Source organism: Aegilops tauschii, chromosome 5 (assembly GCF_002575655.3).
Source record: "Aegilops tauschii subsp. strangulata cultivar AL8/78 chromosome 5, Aet v6.0, whole genome shotgun sequence".
NCBI lineage: Eukaryota > Viridiplantae > Streptophyta > Magnoliopsida > Poales > Poaceae > Aegilops > Aegilops tauschii.
The window spans coordinates 468,035,543-468,056,151 of record NC_053039.3 but is presented as its reverse complement, the minus strand read 5'-3'; positions in this window follow the sequence as shown (position 1 = coordinate 468,056,151).

The window sequence follows — 20,609 nt, the reverse complement described above, 5'->3', positions numbered from 1 at the left end:
ATGGTCATGCACCCTTGATGAGTGGTCTATTTTTGTTGAATCTCGATAGTAGTGATGCACATATTCATAGTATTGAAGCCAAAAGATATAAGTTTAATAATGATAGTGCAACTTATTTGTGGCACTGCCGTTTAGGTCTTGTTGGTGTAAAGCGCATGAAGAAACTCCATGCTGACTTTTGGAATCACTTGATGCTTGCGAACCATGCCTCATGGGCAAGATGACTAAGACTCCGTTCTCCGAAACAATGGACCGAGCAACAGACTTGTTGGAAATCATACATACTAATGTATGCGGTCCGATGAGTGTCGAGGCTCGCGGCGGGTATCGTTATTTTCTGACCTTCATAGATGATTTGAGCAGATATGGGTATATCTACTTGATGAAACATAAGTCTGAAACATTTGAAAAGTTCAAAGAATTTCAGAGTGAAGTGGAAAATCTTTGTAACAAGAAAATAAAGTTTCTACGATCTGATCGTGGAGGTGAATATTTGAGTTACGAGTTTGGTCTTCATTTGAAACAATGTGGAATAGTTTCGCAACTCACACCACCCGGAACACCACAGCGTAATGGTGTGTCCGAACGTCGTAACCGCACTTTATTAGATATGGTGCGATCTATGATGTCTCTTACTGATTTACGACTATCATTTTGGGGTTATGCTTTAGAGACGGTTGCATTCACGTTAAATAGGGCACCATCTAAACCCGTTGAGACGACACCATATGAACTGTGGTTTGGCAAGAAACCCAAGTTGTCGTTTCTTAAAGTTTGGGGCTGCAATGCTTATGTGAAAAAGCTTCAACCTGATAAGCTCGAACCCGAATCGGAGAAATGTGTCTTCATAGGATACCCAAAGGAAACTGTTGTGTACACCTTCTATCACAGATCCGAAGGCAAGATTTTCATTGCTAAGAATGTATCCTTTCTAGAGAAGGAGTTTCTCTCGAAAGAAGTGAGTAGGAGGAAAGTAGAACTTGATGAGGTAATTGTACCTGCTCCCTCATTGGAAAGTAGTTCATCACAGAAATCAGTTTCAGTGATTCCTACACCAATTAGTGAGGAAGCTAATGATGATGATCATGAAGCTTCTGATCAAGTTACTACCGAACCTCGTAGGTCAACCAGAGTAAGATCCGCACCAGAGTGGTATGGCAATCCGGTTCTGGACGTCATGTTACTGAAGGAAATATGCCCTAGAGGCAATAATATAGTTGTTATTTATATTTCCTTATATCATGATAAATGTTTATTATTCATGCTAGAATTGTATTAACAGGAAACTTAGTACATGTGTGAATACATAGACAAACAGAGTGTCACTAGTATGCCTCTACTTGACTAGCTCATTGAATCAAAGATGGTTAAGTTTCCTAGCCATAGACATGAGTTGTCATTTCATTAATGGGATCACATCATTAGAGAATGATGTGATTGACTTGACCCATCAGTTAGCTTAGCACGATGATCGTTTAGTTTGTTGCTATTGCTTTCTTCATGACTTATACATGTTCCTATGACTATGAGATTATGCAACTCCCGAATCCCGGAGGAACACTTAGTGTGTTATCAAACGTCACAACATAACTGGGTGACTATAAAGATGCTCTATAGGTGTCTCCGATGGTGCACTACAAAAAATACACTTCCGTGATGATACGTGTTTGTCACAGTAGGTCACATTTTCTGTCATGCATGTAAATCTATGACGATTTTGTGACAGAATCAAGATAGTCATACCTGTGCTGTCGTAGAAGTGTTCCATGATGAAAGGACATGCGGTGCCCCCATGTGTGGTTTTGGTAATTGATGACACTCTCTATGGACTAATGGTTGCATTGAGTTATATTTGAAGGATTTGTCCATAGACAGATTGAAAGGACATGCGGTGCCCCCATGTGTGGTTTTGGTAGTTGATGACACTCTCTATGGACTAATGGTTGCATTGAGTTATATTTGAAGGATTTGTCCATAGGCTCTTCTTGAAGTCCATGCGTTGGTTTCAAGGAGTTTACGAGTTGATCAAGGTGCTATTAAGGAATTATCCAAAGATTGGTTATGTGAGTGTTGAGCTATTGCAAGCATGTCTTGAAGAAGAAGATTGTGTGATCATTCATGTTTACCTTCAAGACATCACCCAAATGAAGAGAGTTCGAAAGATTCAAGGTTGATCAAGACTAAGTCAAGAGTGAATCAAGTTGATCAACTCACAAAGCGTAGAAGATGTACCGAGAGGGATCAAGTGATCCCATGGTATGGCAAGCATTGTCCATTGTGCTTTGTGTACTAACCCATGGTCTATGTGAGAGTTCTATGTGGGGTTAGGTACGTGTTCATGGGCTTGTGTCAAGAGGAAGATATCACTCAACCCATGGAGGATGACATCAAATCAAGGTTGTGTTGTGCAAGTTCAAGTGGAGCATGACGAAGAAATCATGCTTGTAGCTTGCCGTCCATTATGGTATCAATGGACTTGTGAAGATGTGCATGTGTTGGTTTCAAGGAGTTTATGAGTTGATCAAGGTGCTATTAAGGAATTATCCAAAGATTGGTTATGTGAGTGTTGAGCTTATTGCAAGCATGTTTTCAAGAAGAAGATTGTGTGATCATTCATGTTTACCTTCAAGACATCACCAAAATGAAGAGAGTTCGAAAGATTCAAGGTTGATCAAGACTAAGTCAAGAGTGAATCAAGTTGATCAACTCACAAAGCGTAGAAGATGTACCGAGAGGGATCAAGTGATCCCATGGTATGGTAAGCATTGTCCATTGTGCTTTTTGTACTAACCCATGGTCTATGTGAGAGTTCTATGTGGGGTTAGGTACGTGTTCATGGGCTTGCGTCAAGAGGAAGATATCACTCAACCCATGGAGGATGACATCAAATCAAGGTTGTGTTGTGCAAGTTCAAGTGGAGCATCACGAAGAAATCATGCTTGTAGCTTGCCGTCCATTATGGTATCAATGGACTTGTGAAGATGTTGCAAAGAGTGGCTCACCCATAATGGAGTATGGGGGAGCAATCAACTAGTCTTCATCGAGCGAATGCAATCAAGAAAGGTGGTCCAACTTGAGGGGGTCAAGATCGTCATCATCTAGCTCAAGTGGACTTCGTGCAAGGCAAAGGTTTGCCCTTGATAGGTTTTATATTTTACCAGTCTCATGGTGATAGTTTGGAGACCGGGTTATAGGATCGATAGCCGTACTATCAAGGGGGGCTCTCAAGTGAGTAGCTTGATCGTATCGTTCGTCGAGAGCTCAAACCATTGCATCCTTGCATCATGTTTCTTGGTTCTTGTTTGGTTCTCTTTGTGAGTCTTAGAGCTTATGGTCATCTTGATGACAAGCTTGAGTTCATCGAAAATGGAGTTTGCATGCGTCTTCTATGATGTTTTCGGTGTTGGAGGTTTTACCGGTCTTATCCGAGGAAGGGTTCTCACCATTTTCTTTTGGGCCTTTTCTCATTTGCTTCTTATTGGTATTTCTATCAAGATTGTGTTAGCCCTTGTCGCTAGCTTTCCAACAAACTTGGTTTTGTCGAATTCGGAGTCCGTTTGCAGAAGTTGTGTCAGTTTTGGTGTCCTTAAAAGGGGCTGCTGCAGATGTAATTTTTTAGTACCGCTCTTGGGAGCGGTACTACCGCTTGGAGCAGTACTACCGTGACTATTTCCGTGGCTACTTCCGCTTGGGACCAAAAACTCGTCACAAGTCCAGCGGTGGTAGGCACGGATGTAATTTTTTAGTACCGCTCGCAAGCAGTAGTACCGGTACCCTTAGCAGTAGTACCGATACCCCTAGCGGTAGTACCGTGAGGTCAAGCGGTACTACCGCTCCGATGGTTCTTCTGGCTTTTTTGCCTCCTCGCTGTTGTGTTTCAAAGGGCTACTACCGCCCTAGCGGTAGTACCGCTCCTTGGAGCGGTAGTACCGCTCTGTGCGGGCTGTGAGCATAACGGTTGGATTTTCCCCACCTATAAAAGGGGGTCTTCTTCCCCAATGAACCTTATCCTTTGAGCTCGTGTTCTTCCCCCATTGTTGACCTTCTTCGAGCTTGCTAACTCTCAATCCCTCCATGGATTCTTGCTAGTTTTTGAGGGAAAAGAGAGAGGCGATCTAGATCCACATTTCCACCAATCACTTTCTCCTCTATGTGAGGGGAACCCTTTGGATCTAGTTCGTGGAGTTCTTGGTGTTCTCCTTCTTGTTCTTCCTCCCATCTTCCTCCCTAGCACTAGTTGCTTCGGTGGGATTTGAGAGAGAAGGATTTGGGCACTCCGTGTACCCTTTCCATTGCATTTGGTGCATCGGTTTGAGTTCTCCACGTGATACGTGGAAGTTACAAGTTTAGAAGCTTATTACTCTTGGGTGCTTGGTACCCTTGAGCTTGTTACTCTTGGGTGTTTGGACACCCTTGAGCTTGTTCCTCTTGGGTGCCTTGGCGCCCTAGACGGTTGGTGTTGTTCGGAGCTCAATCATTGTGGTGTAAAGCTCCGGGCAAGCGTCGGGGTCTCCAATTAGGTTGTGGAGATCGCCCCGAGCAATTTGACGGGTACCGGTGACCACTCCCAAGGGTTGCCAAAGTGTACGGGTTCGGTGACCGCCCCCAAGGGTCGCCATTTGTACGGGTTCGGTGACCGCCCTCAAGGGTCCCTTAGTGGAATCACGGCATCTTGCATTGTGCGAGGGCGTGAGGAGATTACGGTGGCCCTAGTGGCTTCTTGGGGAGCATTGTGCCTCCACACCGCTCCAAACGGAGATTAGCATCCGCAAGGGTGTGAACTTCGGGATACATCATCGTCTCCGCATGCCTCGGTTATCTCTTACCCGAGCCCTTTACTTATGCACTTTACTTTGTGATAGCCGTATTGTTTCTTGTCATATATCTTGCTATCACCTAAGTAGTTTTTCTTGCTTAGCATAAGTTGTTGGTGCACATAGGTGAGCCTAGTTGTTGTAGGTTTTGTGCTTGACAAATTAACCACTAGGTTTATTCTGCATTTGTTCAAGCCTCAACCATAATTATTTTAAAGCGCCTATTCACCCCCCTCTAGGCGACATCCATGATCTTTCAATTGGTATCAGAGCCTCGTCTCTCTTTATTAGGCTTTACCGCCTAGAGAGTAAAGATGTCGACTAGGGGATTAGGATTCTCTGACACTCTTTGTTTCGATGGCACAAATTTTGATGTTTGGGTAATTCGCATGCTTAATCTCTTTAGGGTCATGGACCCAAATTTAGAGCGAATTGTAGATATGGGGTTTTCTCCTCCAAAGGATCCCCAAAGATTATCTTTAGAGGATGACAAAAACTCTTATCTCAATGCTCAAGCTTTTAATGTGCTTTTCGATGCTTGAGCAATGTAGTTATATTTCAACTCATGCCGTTCCGGGATGCTCATGAGTTGTGGACAAAGCTTCAAGATAAATATGGCGTGTCCAAGTTTTGTGGGGATGATTGTTCTCCCTCCCCATCCGGCCGTGTTGTGTTCTCAACTTCTTCTACTTCACCTACATGCGGTTTGCCACAAGAGGAAAGCCAACACCCCATGGAACAAGATGTGGTATTGAATGGTGCTTCAACAGATCCTACATCATCATATATTGCATTTTGCCTTATGGCCAAGGCTTCAAAGGTATCTCCCGCTTTGAATCCCAATATATCTTGTGATGATATTGATGATGGCAAGAGTGATGATGATGTTGATTATGATGAAGAGAATGATGATGTTGCCTCCTTAAAAATTAAGGGGGAAATGATTTTTAAAGCTCTTCTTAAGAATAAAATTGCTCGTTCCAACTTCATGGAAATCATGTCTATTGCTATTGAGGGCAAGAAATATATTGATGAGTTGGAATCTCGTCTTGAGGAGCATGAGGTCACCATTGATAAAATGGAAGGTCATGAGTGTGATTACGCTAATGAGATTGCGGACCTCTCTCAAGCTCTTGAACTTGAACAAACCACCAAGGAATCTCTTGAGGAGACTTTTGCTCTAGAATTATCTAGAGTGAGGGAACTCATGATAGAGCTCTTGAGGTGGCCAATGATTTTGAAACTAAAAATGAGGAGCTTGAAGTTGCGCATGCTAAACTCCTTGAGGACTTTGAGCACCTCGAAAATGGCTCAAGGGTCATTAAGAGTGAGCTCATCAAACTCACCGAGTCTCATGCTCAACTTAAAGCTTCGTATTCAAAAGAGCTTTCCACGTTGTCTTCTCCTCTTTGTTGTTAATGATGATGCTTGTTCTACTAACTCTATCTCTTGTGAAGCATCCATATGGAAGGAGAATGTTGAGCTACGGGCTCAACTTGAGTTGCTATCTAGCAAATATGGGAAATTGGAAGAAAGTCATGAAAAGCTCTCAAACTCTCATGATGATCTTCTAGTATCCCATAATGTGCTAAAGATGGCTCATGAGGCCATGCTTGCTAAGGTAACATCTAGTGAGCCCCATGTGGATACTAGCACTACTTCTAGTCAAAATGCTATATTGCTATGTGCTAGTCCATGTAATTCATCTCCTCACAATGTTGGTACATCTTGTGTGTGACACCCAAAATTTCATTTGGATTTGTCAAAAATTTTACTTGACTTGAGGGAGGTGATTTAAATTTTTTCTTCAAAAGAACCCCTCTTTCAAAATATTTTTTTATGGCAAGAGTTTTATTTGGATTTCACCCAAGACTTGTTTTTGGTCTTGGAGGTTCTTGCTTTTTATTTGGACTCAAACCAAAATGCTTTTCACTTGGGAAAAATGCCTTTTAAAAATTTCTTTGAAAATGCCCTATGGCTTTTGGAATGATCCTTTACCACTTTCAACAAATCTCTCTTGCCATGATCTTAGTGCAAATCCACTCTCAGAAACCTTTCCTCATCTTTGGATCATGATTTACTTCTAATCCAGCAAGTTGAACCTCTCCATATATTTATTTTCTTTTATTTCTTATCAAAAACAATTTCTGCCATATATCTTGATCCTTGGAGGTTTACAAAGGAACTACTCCTTCTGTTTTGATTTTTGCCCCCAAACCTTTTTTCCTTCCTAGTACTTTGAACCCTCAACCAAGATCCATGAAGATCCACTGGTCTTCAGTTCAAAATTTTCAAACTATACTTGCTGCAAGTTTGGACCAGATTTGCCAAATTTGATGAAATTCATTCAAATCCTTCTCCAAAAATTCTGAGTAAAATCAGGCAGCCTTTGGGTGCATTGAGTGGTCACCTCACCAAGCCCCAACTCCAGGAAAATTTTTCTTCATACCTAATCATTTCGTCGAACACCTTCAGAGCACTGTCAATATCAGGTTCAGTCAAATTCAGTTAACAGTGTCTGAACCACTGTCGTTTCTTCAGTGTCTGTTGTCGATCACACCAGTGCCCCGGCGTCGCCGTGTTTCCTGTCTCCTCCCCCTTGTCCTCTGCACCGCACGAGCACCTGGAAGCTTGCGGACGTCGGCGACGAGCAGCAGAAGGTGCGCCGCCCCATGACCGACGCCAGCGGCGGCTTTGCGGTCGTCAGAAGAGTGGCGCAGCGCAGACGGCGCCGTCCGGCGCCGCCCAATCCACCGGAGGTCGCAGTGTGGTCTTCCACTCCCCAGTGCGCGCTGCCACCCTCGTCGTGAACCGCTGGGCGCAGAGCGCGCTCTCTGCCGCCGTCATGCCAGTACGGCGACCCCGACGAGGACCGGCGCCATTACGCCATGCCCGACCGAGTTTAGCAGGGGAACGGGACCAGTAACTCCCACTGATGCTGCCTTGCCACCTAATACCCCTGCCAATCCACTGCCTCGCCGAAATTGCTCGCCGGAGATTCTCCGTTCACGGCCACCCCCTCGAGCCGCCTATAAATAGAGGCCCCGAGCTCCAGCTAGTACCCACACCACCTCTACACTCCACCTAGACCCCGCCTAGCCACTGGAAGAGCCCCGAGGAAGTCTCCTTCCTCAACTCTGGCCGCCGCGACCCGCCACGGGATCCAGCTCGATTCGCTCCCGTGTGTGCACCTCTGCCTCCCATCTCTTGCCAGTAGCTCTCTAGTGCATCCCTCCTTCTGACCCGCGCTTCAATTCAGAGTTTGCAGCACACCACCGGAGTTCCCCACCATCGCCCGAGCCGCCGTCCGCCGAAGAAAGTGTCGCCGTCGACGTGGTGCTCCCCGACGCCCAAGTCCACCACCCACCGACGCGGAAGGACACACTGATACTCTTGGTACACTCCGATCTCCCTGACTCGCCGTGGTTCGACGCCGGCGACCACCGCAGCCTTCGGGCGCCGGCGAGATCTTTTCAAACCTGACATGTGGACCCCCCACGTCAGCCTCTCTTCTTTCACCCCCGAAGCGTTTTCTGTTGGCGCCTTCGGGAAGAGTACGTTTTCTCTGTGGGCTGGCGCGTTTCTATTCGAACCGTTTTCTGTTTTCTTAGTTAAACCCCTGGAACTTTTCTGTTTCATTACAGAAGAGTCCCTGGACAGAAACCCTTATAACTTTTTAATAAAAAGTGATTTTTGAGTGATTCTTTTTCTGACAGTCTTATAATTTTGTCTAGTTTTTTATGGGATTTATTTGAAAAAAATTTGGAACAACTTTTATACACGCGTTGGTTTTCACGTTAGTTTGCATTTTTTCGCTATACCGTAGGTTCCGGGAGAGGTGACGGAGCCGCGAACTTCGCCGAGCTAGACTCCGACTTCTCCGAACCAGGCAAGCATGTTTGAACCTTTGATATGATAGGTGTTTTGCATGATTGCGTGAAAGGTTGTGCAAGGCATATGAGTATCGGAGAGTATCTAGTTGCATGTGAGGCAACTACCCGTGTGTTCCTAAGTTTCTGTGATTTCTGATGAGAGATGGCCTAGTCATGTGGTGACATGAAGGGCAGTAAGGTGGTACTGTTGTAGCATGCCAGCCTTACGTCATCCGATAAATTCCGACGTTAACGTGGACGGAGTCACGTTATCGTTCTTCCCCCTTCCGTGCTACCACTTGTTTTCTGCCAGAATGCGGTTTAGTAAGTTGGTAACCTCTTTCCGTGTACACACCAAACAGAGGGGCCGGGATGTTGGTTCCATGGCCCTGGATTAAAGCCAGTCATCCGGTCAGGGGGCATGGGTGTTTCCGGTTGGGACCGAGAGGGGGGCACCCCTTAAAGCGCGCGTATAGAAATTTTGATCCCATGCTACGCGAGGTTGTAGCCTCCCCGTCTCAAGGTTTTCTTGAACGTGGCCGAGGGTGATTCCTGGCTTCGGAATATTGAATGGGTGTGTACTGGTTAGACGTGTTTCTTCCAAAACACCGTAAACGGAACTAGTCCCAGTGACTACTGAAATCCGTTGGCTGTGGTTAAAGTACAAAACTCTGCAGAGTCAAATCCTTCCGAGTCATCGTATCCATGGTCAAGTATCGTGATCAGTATATCCATATCTATGTCAAGTCCTCGTGGTTTATTTCTTCTTTCCGGTAAGCGAGCATGAGTAGTAAATTGGGCTGAACGTTACTTCTGTGGATGGACTAACCCTGTTGTTTACCTCATGCCCGATTATTCTCCTGATAACGATTTAATTTCTTGAGCTACTGAGATATTAAGTTATAAGCCCTTTATGTGATGTCGCTCAGACGTCCGACTGTGGCATGTTTGTTATTTACTTTTGTTATAAGCCCTTTATGTGATGTCGCTCAGACGTCCGACTGTGGCATGTTTGTTATTTACTTTTGTTATAAGCCCTTTATGTGATGTCGCTCAGACGTCCGACTGTGGCATGTTTGTTATTTACTTTTGTTATAAGCCCTTTATGTGATGTCGCTCAGACGTCCGACTGTGGCATGTTTGTTATTTACTTTCGTTATAAGCCCTTTATGCGATGTCGCTCAGACGTCCGACTGTGGCATGCACTATCTGTTATTTTCTGTTATAAGCCCTTTATGTGGTGTCGCCCTGACGCCCGACTGCGGCATTGTTATTCTTGCATTTTCCTCTCAAGGAGTCATTCAGACCCTCGTTTGGCACCCAACATTTATTTTGGGATTTCGGGAGGACTACCGCCCGACTTCTCTTTTATGTTCCCATGCAGTATTATCTCTATGTCTAAGTGCACTTGTTAATCTGTTCATATGCTTCATGTTTACATTTGTTATATCTCATGTCCGAACTGTCTTGCGAGTACTTTCACAGTACTCACCTGGCTTGTTGATTTGGCTAGATGTTGACGAAGGCGATCTCTTGGATGAAGAGTTTGATAGTGAGTCCGACGCCTAGAGGAGACCCAGTCAGTCCCGTGCGATCCTGGATTTTGGTCACTTGTATTATATACGCTTCTGCCACCCGCAATAAGTATCCTCGAGCCTCACTCCGACGCTCGAAAAGCTGTAGTTTTCAGGAGTCATATCACCCACTTCGCGGTGATATTTCCACCACTGTTGTTATCGTGAGTTAGTAGTTATGCCACCCTATCCGCCGTTATGTTTTATCGGCGTTCATGTAATAAATTGTTGAGCAGTCTCCGTTCAACCTTGTATTATATTCAGTACTCCTGGTATTTTTCTTCTGTGACCAAGATATTGTCTACCAGTGAGAAGGAATTCTTCTTTACTGGTCCGTAAAAGGGATTGGTCTCTCAATAAATATTTTATTGAAAAACCGGTCGTGACATTGTGATGAATTGCTTTCCTTGCCTTATTGCTCTAACGATGAAGCTTATACTTCCTCTAGTTCTTGTGTTGAGACTAACCATGTAGAGGAAATCAAAGAGCTCAAGGCCCAAGTCACTTCTTTGAAGAAAGATTTGGAAAAGTGTCATGAAGGGAAGGCCACACTCAATAATATCTTGAGTGTACAAAAATCCCCCAATGACAAAGGTGGACTTGGATTCAACTCCAATAAGAAGAAGAAGTCCAAGAGCAACAAGAAGAAGGGCCAAAAACAAGTCAAGAATTCGGCCAAGATCATTTGCTTCAAGTGCAAAATTGAAGGGCATCATGTTAGATCTTGCCCTTTGAATAAGAAGGCCATTAGTGACAAGCAACAAGGGAAGCGACCACAAGTTCACTCTCATTCTCAACCTCAACTTGAAGAAAGGCCTCTTCCCAAGAAAACTCAATCTAATGCTTCTCAAGTTGAGAAATCAAGTGAGAAGAAAGTAAAGAGTAGACGTTGCTACCTATGTCGTGAAAAAGGTCATGTCGCTTCTTCATGCACAAATGGTACCTTATCCAACCCTGTTCTAATTGATGATATCTATTCTCTTGGGAAGGATAAGGTTGGCAATGTCTTTGCCAAATTTGTTGGTGCTCAAAGTGGTGTCAAGAAAAGAACCATTTGGGTAGCCAAGCCTATTGTGACTAACCTCTTAGGACCCAACTTGGTTGGGGACCAACTAGCTCATAATTGATCAATAGGTGTTGTTGGAGGTCATTGGAGACTTGGCTACATTATGAAGATTTAAGGGGACTTCATCATTCTTATTGTCTCAAGCCAAGTCATTCGGATTATCAAGTTTCTATCTTATATCCAATGTTCCTCCTTGCAGTAACTCATGCTTAAAGTGTTTACATTGATAGTTACTTGCCCCTTTGCATGTTCGGTTTTGTTCCTTGCATGTGTTTGTATATGTTGTGCTTCCAACTTGATTATCTTGAGCAATCAAGTATGTGTGTGTTGGTTTGCACATCATGCACGTGTGTGTCATGTGTTGTGCCTTTTGCATCTTGTTTATTTCTTAGTTGGCTCTTGTGAGAGATTAATGGAATATCCCATTATGGGGAAGTGATGTGCTTTGTGCACCTCACAATCCTATAAATGTGTGTACATGAGTAATACCATCTAGTATTGATATTTCAAGATTATCTAGTCGCTATGTGGTATGTCTTCATGAGAAATTCAAATTCTAAATAGTCCATTAATTATCTCTTGTTGGATCCTTTTATTTGCCTCTTGTTTATCCTTAATTGGTATCACATTATGGGGGAGTAATATGCTACGTGTATATTACTAGCCTAGAAAATGTGTACATTTGAGATATTGTCACCAAGAGTTGATATTGTAAATTATCTTGTTGCTAGGTGGCATGTTAGCTCTACAAGTTGCAATTTGCTTTTTGTTTGGTGTGAAGATGATGTCGGATATCCTTGCTATCTACCACCGGGAATTATTTCCATTTATTTCTTGTCTTTTGACAATTGGTACTCACTTGTGTGGTAGAATTTATTGATCATCTTTACATTGGCTTTTGCTTTTATTTGCCTTTTCTCTTGCCTAGGAATGTATCAACTCCCTTTGTCTTCCATACCACTTGTGGATCTTGTTAATTTCTTGATCTTGTCTAGTGTTTTCTAGATATAGTGAAAGTGGTGATCCCACCTTGTGCATTTTGTATTCAAATGCAAATTATCTATAATGCACTAGTCTTGGGGGAGCTATCCTATTTTCTATAAAACACTCATCTTGCGATCCTTATCAAGTGTGTGTTGGTGGAAGGCAAGCCATTTTCTTTTTAGTACTTTGTGCCATCATGAAACTTTGTAGAGAGCTTGGTTTGTTTGGAACCATCCTCCCTTTTGGGAGTTTGATATCTTTTATTTAGTGTGTATCAACAAATATCTCATTCCTCGATGTATCTATTATGGATATCCTCCAAGTGATGATTTATTCATTTGGTATCTTTTCTTCACTTGGTTTTTCTTTGTCATTTGGTATCGGTTCTTGAAAGTCTTGAGCATGCATATTAATTTGATGTAGTATCTTTGGCATGCTTTCTTTCTTTGACCCAATATATAGGGGAAACTCCACCAAGTCTCAAATTGGATGGGACGTGCATGAAATTCATTTTCATATCTATATGCACATATTTATGTGGAGTTTGTCCTATGTATTGTTGGTTCTCTAACTCTTTGGTCCCAATGAGTTTGGGTACCATTTTGTTTGTGTTGTTGTTCTAGGAACAATTGGAGATGCATTGGACGCTCGGCTCACTCACAAGGAAGGTGGTGTCACCATGTGCTTACTGGAGTCAAGCTAGGATGATCAATGAACTAATATCCACCTTTAATTGGTATCTACTACATCCTTTCATTGATATCTCGGTAACAAGTATCATCATCTTCTTCATGCACTCATTTCTTGCATCAACCTTGTGTAGGTTGCATCATGGCATGTTTTTCATTCTTTCTTGTGATACTTGTTTTCTTTCTCAAAGCATCCCAACAATGATCTCTTGTTGCTAGTTGTGATGTCTTTGATGTTCGTGTGGTTGGAATTCATTTATATACAATAAGACCATATCTAGCCATGTGCTATGCTCTCAAGCAAATTTCTTATTGGTATATTTATGACTTCCTTGTGGATATCTTGTTCCTTCCTTTTTGTAACTATTTCGTGTGTATATCCTTCTTTGTGGATTGATATCATCATGATTTTCATCTACCTAGAATCTTATACACTTGACAGAAGTTACATCTCTAGTTGATATCCCTTTCTTTCACGTCCACCGGTTCTTTCTCATGTTATTTCTTTGGTGGCTCCGTGAAAGTGTGTGCCTTGAGTGCGGGTCATTTCTCGTTGCATCTTGTTGCACTCTTGTGTGGTGAAGATCATTCTCCTCATGCTTGTCTTGACGAGGCTTGCCATCTAATTGGTATCCCTCGTCTTGAGAGGCTTTCACTTTCTATCTTCACCATGGGTTGTCACAAGTGTTGGTTTTTCATTTTGCATATTTAGTGTGCTTGTGAACCCATTTGCTGGGTGTGTGTGGGGAGGACATGTCATGCACCGTGTATCTCATTTATCCAAGACTATGATGATGCTTAATGCTCATCCTAATTTTAGTCTTCTCAAGTGCTTTGCCATGACTCACACACATCATTTTGGTTGAGCCTATTCTTAAGTTGCCTCTTTTACATGTTGCTCAACCATGTGTTTGTTGCTTGTGCTAGGATTTGTTTCCTACATGCTCACTTACACTTGTTGTGAGTTTCTATTGATTTTCGAGGAGTGATGATCCTATTTTGTGCACTTGGTATCCTAATGCTAATATTCTAAGGATTGCACAAATCATGGGGAGCTTCACTAGTGTCTTTAGAACACTCCATTGCTCTCTTGCACTTGCCGTGAGGTTCTATTGATCTTGGGGGAGTGACGATCCTATTTTGTGCTCCGTGTATCCAATTACAAAACTAAATTGTGCACAAATCATAGGGAGCTTCTCTAGTTTCTCTAGAACACTCCTTTGCTCATATCATAACATCTTTTATTCATGCGGCACGTAGGATCATTGGTCTAGTTGGTTCAATTGGTATCTTTTGATAGCTTGCTTCAATTGGTATATTTTGATTGCTTGATTACTTGTTTCTCTCTTTGTTATGTCTTTGTGGCATATCATTCTTTTGCAATCTTTGGGCCTCAATATATTTTGTCTTCCTCCAAGTATTTACCATTGGATATGTGTATTGCATTCCACTCTCTTGTTGAGAAATACACTATTTATGGAGGACCACATATTATATTGGCCTTCTAAGCTTTTCGCCCATTTTGGCAATCGATGCCAATGGGGGAGAAGTTTCAGAGAGTTTTGTGGAGAAGGTTAGAGAGTTATCTCCTCTTGCTTTGGTTTTGTTCCTTAGCCATTTTCATCTCATACGCATGGTGATGCATAATTCCTTAATAAACTCTCTTGAAAGTGATTGTCATCACTTACCAAAATGGGGGAGATTGAAAGGACATGCGGTGCCCCCATGTGTGGTTTTGGTAATTGATGACACTCTCTATGGACTAATGGTTGCATTGAGTTATATTTGAAGGATTTGTCCATAGGCAGATTGAAAGGACATGCGGTGCCCCCATGTGTGGTTTTGGTAGTTGATGACACTCTCTATGGACTAATGGTTGCATTGAGTTATATTAGAAGGATTTGTCCATAGGCTCTTCTTGAAGTCCATGTGTTGGTTTCAAGGAGTTTATGAGTTGATCAAGGTGCTATTAAGTAATTGTCCAAAGATTGGTTATGTGAGTGTTGAGCTTATTGCAAGCATGTCTTCAAGAAGAAGATTGTGTGATCATTCATGTTTACCTTCAAGACATCACCCAAATGAAGAGAGTTCGAAAGATTCAAGGTTGATCAAGACTAAGTCAAGAGTGAATCAAGTTGATCAACTCACAAAGCGTAGAAGATGTACCGAGAGGGATCAAGTGATCCCATGGTATGGTAAGCATTGTCCATTGTGCTTTGTGTACTAACCCATGGTCTATGTGAGAGTTCTATGTGGGGTTAGGTACGTGTTCATGGGCTTGCGTCAAGAGGAAGATATCACTCAACCCATGGAGGATGACATCAAATCAAGGTTGTGTTGTGCAAGTTCAAGTGGAGCATCACGAAGAAATCATGCTTGTAGCTTGCCGTCCATTATGGTATCGATGGACTTGTGAAGATGTGCCAAAGAGTGGCTCACCCATAGTGGAGTATGGGGGAGCAATCAACTAGTCTTCATCGAGCGAATGCAATCAAGAAAGGTGGTCCAACTTGAGGGGGTCAAGATCGTCATCATCTAGCTCAAGTGGACTTCATGGAGGCAAAGGTTTGCCCTTGATAGGTTTTATATTTTACTGGTCTCATGGTGATAGTTTGGAGACCGGGTTATAGGATCGATAGCCGTACTATCAAGGGGGGCTCTCAAGTGAGTAGCTTGATCGTATCGTTCGTCGAGAGCTCAAACCATTGCATCCTTGCATCATGTTTCTTGGTTCTTGTTTGGTTCTCTTTGTGAGTCTTAGAGCTTATGGTCATCTTGATGACAAGCTTGAGTTTATCGAAAACGGAGTTTGCATGCGTCTTCTATGATGTTTTCGGTGTTGGAGGTTTTACCGGTCTTATCTGAGGAAGGGTTCTCACCATTTTCTTTTGGGCCTTTTCTCATTTGCTTCTTATTGTTATTTCTACCAAGATTGTGTTAGCCCTTGTCGCTAGCTTTCCAACAAACTTGGTTTCATCGAATTCGGAGTCCGTTTGCAGAAGTTGTGTCAGTTTTGGTGTCCTTAAAAGGGGCTGCTGCGGATGTAATTTTTTAGTACGCTCCTGGGAGCGGTACTACCGCTTGGAGCAGTACTACCGCGACTACTTCCGTGGCTACTTCCGCTCGGGACCAAAAACTCGTCACAAGTCCAGCGGTGGTAGGCACGGATGTAATTTTTTAGTACCGCTCGCAAGCAGTAGTACCGCTACCCTTAGCAGTAGTACCACTACCCCTAGCGGTAGTACGGTGAGGTCAAGCGGTACTACCGCTCCGACGGTTCTTCTGGCTTTTTTGCCTCCTCGCTGTTGTGTTTCAAAGGGCTACTACCGCCCTAGTGGTAGTACCGCTCCTTGGAGCGGTAGTACCGCTTTGTGCGGGCTGTGAGCATAACGGTTGGATTTTTCCCCACCTATAAAAGGGGGTCTTCTTCCCCAATGAACCTTATCCTTTGAGCTCGTGTTCTTCCCCCATTGTTGACCTTCTTCGAGCTTGCTAACTCTCAATCCCTCCATGGATTCTTGCTAGTTTTTGAGGGAAAAGAGAGAGGAGATCTAGATCCACATTTCCACCAATCACTTTCTCCTCTATGTGAGGGGAACCCCTTGGATCTAGTTGGTGGAGTTCTTGGTGTTCTCCTTCTTGTTCTTCCTGCCATCTTCCTCCCTAGCATTAGTTGCTTCGGTGGAATTTGAGAGAGAAGGATTTGGGCACTCCGTGTGCCCTTGCCATTGCATTTGGTGCATCGGTTTGAGTTCTCCACGTGATACGTGGAAGTTACAAGTTGAGAAGCTTATTACTCTTGGGTGCTTGGTACCCTTGAGCTTGTTACTCTTGGGTGTTTGGACACCCTAGATCTTGTTCCTCTTGGGTGCCTTGGCGCCCTAGACGGTTGGTGTTGTTCAGAGCTCAATCATTGTGGTGTAAAGCTCCGGGCAAGCGTCGGGGTCTCGAATTAGGTTGTGGAGATCGCCCCGAGCAATTTGACTGGTACCGGTGACCTCCCCCAAGGGTTGCCAAAGTGTACGGGTTCGGTGACCGCCCCCAAGGGTCGCCATTTGTACGGGTTCGGTGACCGCCCTCAAGGGTCCCTTAGTGGAATCACGACATCTTGCATTGTGCGAGGGCGTGAGGAGATTACGGTGGCCCTAGTGGCTTCTTGGGGAGCATTGTGCCTCCACACCGCTCCAAACGGAGATTAGCATCCGCAAGGGTGTGAACTTCGGGATACATCGTCGTCTCCGCGTGCCTCGGTTATCTCTTACCCGAGCCCTTTACTTATGCACTTTACTTTGTGATAGCCGTATTGTTTCTTGTCATATATCTGGCTATCACCTAAGTAGTTTTTCTTGCTTAGCATAAGTTGTTGGTGCACATAGGTGAGCCTAGTTGTTGTAGGTTTTGTGCTTGACAAATTAACCGCTAGGTTTATTCCGCATTTGTTCAAGCCTCAACTGTAATTATTTTAAAGCGCCCATTCACCCCCCTCTAAGCGACATCCACGATCTTTCACATGACATTACCAAAAATATCATCACGGAAGTGTCCACTTCCATGACAATAAATCCCGCGTCATAGAAGTGCTTTCGTCAAGGGTGATCGACACGTGGCATCCACCATAACGGCTCGCCGTTACGCTATCGGGTCCGGTTTTGGATCCGATAACCCGTTAACAGCCCCGACCATGGGGATTTTCCACATGTAAAATCATCATTGGCTGGAGGAAACACGTGTCGGCTCACCGTTGGGATAGATGTCATCCACTCATTGGACCGAAGGCGCCTATGATACATCGACACGTGGCACGGCCCAACAGAGGCCCATTCTTGTGAAAAGGCCGGCTCATTTGAATTGGTCAAAAGGTGGCGGGCCGGCCCACGGAAAGCCTGTTAACGGCCTGTTCGCATATAGCCCATTTACATCCCGCTAACCCAGGGCCCGTTACGGCCTATCTGAATTAGGCCCAGTAGCGTCATCTGGGCCGTCCAATATGATTCCAGCCCGTTTTAACTTCCGGCCCATGTATAGCCCATGAATTCTTTCGGCCCATATGAGGCCCTTTGTAACTCTTGGCCCATTAACGACCCATGGTGAAACTGGCTCGTAATGAACAGTGTATCACTTTATACCCATTAATGGCCCATTATACCGTTGGGCTGTTTCCAGCCCATGTTATCTTTCGGCCTTCTAGGCCCATTTATTCTTGGGCTCATTTCCAGCATTCAGTTACTTACGGCCCATTACTGTCATTTTCTGCTTGTGGGCCAAATTCCGACCGTGGTTACAGTCGGCCCGTTTGTGGCCCGTTAATACGTTGGGCCATTTTCATAGCGTCATGAAATACGGCCGATTAACGACGACCCGTTATGGTCGGCCCATGAACGGACGATTCCAACTCTAGCCCGTTTATGGCCATAATGCGGTATGTTATTGGCCCATGTTTGGGCAATCGATCATATGGCCCGTAGAAGGCCCATTGATGATACAGCCCATAGAAGGCCCATTGTTTCTACGCCCCGTAGAAGGCCCATTGTTTCTACGGCCCGTAGAAGGCCCAGTGTCACTACAGTAAATATGTAGCCCATGGTTATTGTGGCCTACTTTTAAAAGATAGGTTATTGCGGCCACTAGCAAACCGCGGAAAAAGAACATCACTGACTACAAGCAAACAAATAAACAAGACAACAAGGAAATAAATAAGAAAGCAACTTAGGCTAGGCTATCACGGCTATTACACATATTACATCCACTGGGCATCAAAGTTCGCCACCAGTGCAAATATAGGGAACAAAGCAGCATATCATATACACTGGTTGTCAAAGTTGGCGACCAGTGCAAATAAACGCTGCAGCAAAACAAGTCCAGAACTGAAACCACTTCAGAAGATCTCAAGAAACAATATCCTGGGTACCCATAATGCTGGCAAGATGCTTAGCAAGTGAAAGAACATGCGGTGCCCCCATGTTTGGTTTTGGTAATTGATGACAATATCTATGGACTAATGGTTACCTTGAGTTATATTTGAAGGATTTGTCCATAGGCATTTCTTGAAGTTCATGTGTTGGTTTCAAGGAGTTTATGTGGTGACCAAGGTGTTATTAAGGAATTATCCAAAGATTGGTCATGTGAGAGTTGAGCTTATTGCAAGCATGTCTTGGAGAAGAAGATTGTGTGATGATTCATGTATATCTTCAAGACATCATCCAAATGAAGAGAGTTGAAAAGATCCATGGTTGATCAAGACTAAGTCAAGAGTGAATCAACTTGATCAACTCACAAAGCGTAGAAGATGTACCGAGAGGGATCAAGCGATCCCATGGTGTGGTAAGCATTGTCAATTACGCTTTGTGTACTAACCCATGATCTTCGTGAGAGTTCTTTGTGGGGTTAGGTTGCGGTGTGCAAGTTCAAGTGAAGCATCATGAAGAGATCAAATGCTTGAAGCTTGCCGTCCATTGTGGTGACAATGGACTTGTGAAGATGTTGCGGTGTGCAAGTTCAAGTGAAGCATCATGAAGAGATCAAATGCTTGAAGCTTGCCGTCCATTGTGGTGACAATGGACTTGTGAAGATGTGCGGAAGAGTGGCTCACCCATAGTGGAGTATGGGGGAGCAATCAACTAGTCTTCATCGAGCCAACACAACCAAGAAAGGTGGTCCAACTTGAGGGAGTCAAGATCGTCATCATCTAGCTCAAGTGGACCATGTGCAAGGCAAAGGTTTGCCCTTGATAGGTTTTCTATTTTACCGGTCTCATGATGGTAGTTGGGAGACCGGGTTATAGGATCGATTGCCGTACTATCAAGGGGGGCTCTCGATGAGTAGCTTGATCGTATCATTCGTAGAGAGCTCAAACCATTGCATCCTTGCATCATCTTTATTGGTTCTTGTTTGGTTCTTTTCTTTGTGAGTTTTGGAGCTTATGGTCATCTTGATGACAAGCTCGAGTTCATCGAAAACGGAGTTCACTCGCATCTTCTATGATGTTTTCGATGTTGGAGGTTATGCCGGTTCTTCTCGGTTGGAGGTTTCACTCCTCTATTTGTTGGCATACCTCCCCTGCCTCTTCTTACTATAACCAACAAGCTTGAGTTTGCTCAATTCGGAGCTCATATGCAGAAGTTATGGCAGTTTTGGTCCCAGCGGTAGTACCGCGGGCCGGAGCGGTAGTACCGCTTGGGTGCTACAAGCGGTAGTACCGCTCCAGAGCGGTAGTACCGCTGGTAGCCCCCAACCATAGTACCGCTGCCGTCTCGTACTAGTACCGCCTCGATTCGAGGGGTCTTTTTTCGTGTCGGGTTTTACGGTACTAGCCGCGGCAGTGGGGGCCGTAGTACCGCTCGTTTGCGGTAGTACCACCCTGCCACCGCGGTAGTACCGCTCTGGGCCCAGCGGCAGTACCGCGAGGGGGAGCGGTAGTACCGCTTATAGGGGCAAGCGGTAGTATCGCTGGCCAAGCGGTAGTACCACTCTCTGCGGGGCTGAAGTGGGGGTAACGGTTGGATTGTTCCCCCCACTATATAAGGAGGTCTTCTTCCCCAATGAACCTTATCCGTTGAGCTCGTGTTCTTCCCCCATTGTTGACCTTCTTCGAGCTTGCTAACTCTCAATCC